Below are 3,212 nucleotides of genomic sequence, written 5' to 3' on the forward strand. Positions count from 1 at the left end.
TAATGCAAACTTTATTACCACATTAGTCATTTTGTGGAAGAAAGCAAGAAAGAAAGAGAAAGAAAGGCAGAAAGAAAAAAAGGAAAGAAGGAAGAACGAAAGAGAAAGAAAAGAAAGGAAGGAGTTAAGAAAAAAAGAAAGAAGGAAAGAAAAAAGAAGGAAGGAAGGAGGCAAGGAAGAAAGAAGGAAGGAAGGAAAGAAGAAGAGAAAAATTGCAAACTTTCATCTGTTGAGATACCAGCAATTCTTTTTCTTGAGGTTCATAGCATTTTTTCTTTTTTTTTTTTGAAGGAAACTTCACATTTTATTTTTTTAGCACTTCATGATTTAAAATTTTTTTTCATTAGTTTGTTTCCTTTTAGTTTACAGGATTCAATTCCACAATTCCTTGAGTTTCACATTTTGTCCCCTCCCCCCCATGGTGGCATATAGTTAAGTATAGGATCTGTAAATACCTTCACATTATACATTAGTCAGGTTATAAAGACGGATTGTATCAGATGGAATGAAAAATAGTAAAGAGGACATAAAATCAAACAAGAAAAGGAAAAAGATCAGGTATTTTGCTTCCATCTGGATATAAATTCAGTTCTTTCTAGTTCTTTCTCTGGATGCACACATTTCTCTCCATCATGAGTCTTTTGGGATTGACTTATATCACTGCATTGCTGAGAGGAGTCCAGTCTATCAAAGTTGACCAACTTTGATCACACATACGTTGTGTCTGTAATTGTGTACAAATTTCTCCTGGTTCTACTCTTCTCACTCAGCATCAGTTTGAATAAGCCTCTCCAGGTAAATATGAAGACCATCTGCTCCTTGTTTCTTATACCACAATAGTATTCCAATACCATGCATATACCACAACTTGTTCAGCCATTCCCCAATTGATGGGCACCCCCTTAATTTCCAATTCTTTGCCACCACAAAAAGAGCTGCTATAAACATTTTTGTACATATGGGTCTTCCTCCCACTTCTATGTTCTCTTTGGGATATAACCCTAGGAGTGGTATTGCTGGGTCAAAGGATATGAAAGTATTTATAGCCCTTTGGGCATAATTCCAGATTGCTCTCCAGAAAGGCTGGATCAGTTCACAATCCACCAGCAATGCATTAGTGTTCTAATTTGCCCACATCCTCTCTAGCATTTGTCATTTTCCTGTTTTGTCATCTTAGCCAATCTGACTGGTGAGATGTGGTACCTCAGAGTTGTTTTGATTTGCATTTCTCTAATCAATAGTGATTTAGAGCATTTCTTCATGTGCTTATAGATATCTTTAATTTCTTTCTCTGAAAATTGCCTGTTCATATCCTTTGACCATTTATCAATTGGGGAATGACTTGTATTCTTATAAATTTGAGTCAATTCTCTGTATATTTTAGAAATGAGTCCTTTGTTGGAGACATAGGTTGTAAAGATCCTTTTTTTTTTTTTTTGGATAGATGTCCTTTAGTGGAGAGTGGCAAACCAAAACAAATAAAATTAAAGGATCAAACATGTAAAAACTGGGTGTGAGAAATAGAAACAACCAATTTAGTTCTTAGCCCCAGCACAGAAGGGTGAACTCAAGGAAGCCAAATCTCTTCCTACCCACCACCCCTAATCATGAAATAATAATTCACATCCAAATCCCTATCCTCCCACTCCTCTAGTTCTGCCTCCCCCCACCACCACCCCCAAGTGGCAAAACCATCATAGATCTTCCCCACAAAGTATTCAGCCAGGGCCACATGGCACAAAGGCTTCTTGGGAACTCATTGTTTGTCAACATGAGGCCCCCAAACACCCCTGGACTCCTGTGGTAGTTTCTCCTCTGTGATTAGTAGTAAATTAGGTTTCTGTACAAGCAGGAAGAAATAAGGGGAAAGGAAGGTGGGAACAAGGGGAAAATTTCCAGAAATTGTCCTCACGGGACCCCAAACTGCACGACCAACTCCTCTTTTGCGTCGACCCGGATCTGAGAAAGTGCACTATAGGCATAAGCAGCTATTCTGGAGACCTGCTGCAAATCTGCAAAGGGGACAGGGTCACTGGCAAGCACTTGGTGGGGCTGGCTGGTAAGTGATGGCAGTGGTGGCAGCTTCTTCCAGTGAGTCAAACTACTTCTCAGGACAGCCAGGCGGGTACTGTATTGTCTCGCTCGGTCCATGTACTCATGCCCTGGGAATCTGCTGCCGATACATCAATGGTGTTGCTGGCTGTCTTGGCAAGAATAGAAGACAGAAGGGCCTGCTCTTCCGTACGGGCTGCTGGCAGGCTGTGGTAGTTGGGTTCTGCTCCATTTAGGGTCTTGGTTGGGGGACTGCTGGGGTCCAGAAGTAGCTTCCACTCCTCTTGATCCTGATCCGAGTACTTGTTGTCACTGCTATAGCAACACCGCATGGCCGGTACCGGCCCCTGGAGCTCAGATCTAGGGGATCGGCATCCAACAGGAGCTCTTTCTCGTCACATGACCCGCAACCGCATCCCGCAGGCTCCCATCGGCTGCGCTACCGCCACCGCAGCAGGCAGAATCAGCAGGCAAAGGTTGTAAAGATTCTTTCCCAATTTCCCACCTCCCTCTTAATCTTGGTTACATTGGCTTTGTTTGTACAGAAGCTTTTCAATTACATGTAGTCAAAATTATCCATTTTACATTTTATAATGTTCTTTAATTTTTGTTTAGTCATAAGTCTTTCCCTCTCCACAAATCTGACAGGTAAACTATTCCTTGTTTTACAAGACTGCTTACAGTATCAACCTTTATACCTAGATCATGCACCCATTTAGACTTGATTTTGGTATATGGTGTTAGATAATGGTCTATGCCCAGTTTCTGCCATACTATATTCCAGTTTTCCCAGCAGTTTTTGTCAAATAGTGAGTTCTTATCCCAAAAACTAGAGTCTTGGGGTTTATCATACAAAAGATTACTATAGTCGTTGACTTCTGAATCTCCTGTGCCTAATCTATTCCATTGATCCACTCCTCTATTCCTCAGCCAGTACCAAGTAGCTTTGATGACTGCTGCTTTATAATACAGATTGAAATCTGGTATAGCTAGTCCACCTTCCCTAGTATTTCTTTTCATTAATTCCCTTGATACTCTGGACCGTTTATTCTTCCAAATGAATTTTGTTACTATTTTTTTTCTTGTTCTATAAAGTAGTTTTTTGGTAAATTGATTGGTATGGTGCTAAATATAAAATTTAATTTGGGTAAAATTGTCGT

At 40.3% G+C, this 3,212-nt stretch overlaps 1 pseudogene; it reads right to left on the reverse strand.

Moving 5' to 3' along the window:
* Positions 1 to 1,429: 1,429 nt before the first annotated feature.
* On the reverse strand, positions 1,430 to 2,521 carry LOC138152300 (ragulator complex protein LAMTOR1 pseudogene; annotated as a pseudogene).
* Between the last annotated feature and the right edge of the window lie 691 nt (positions 2,522 to 3,212).

The sequence above is a fragment of the Petaurus breviceps genome, unplaced genomic scaffold, assembly GCF_028583685.1.
Source record: "Petaurus breviceps papuanus isolate PSGF00001 unplaced genomic scaffold, PetGlider_PUasm1.0 90925, whole genome shotgun sequence".
NCBI lineage: Eukaryota > Metazoa > Chordata > Mammalia > Diprotodontia > Petauridae > Petaurus > Petaurus breviceps.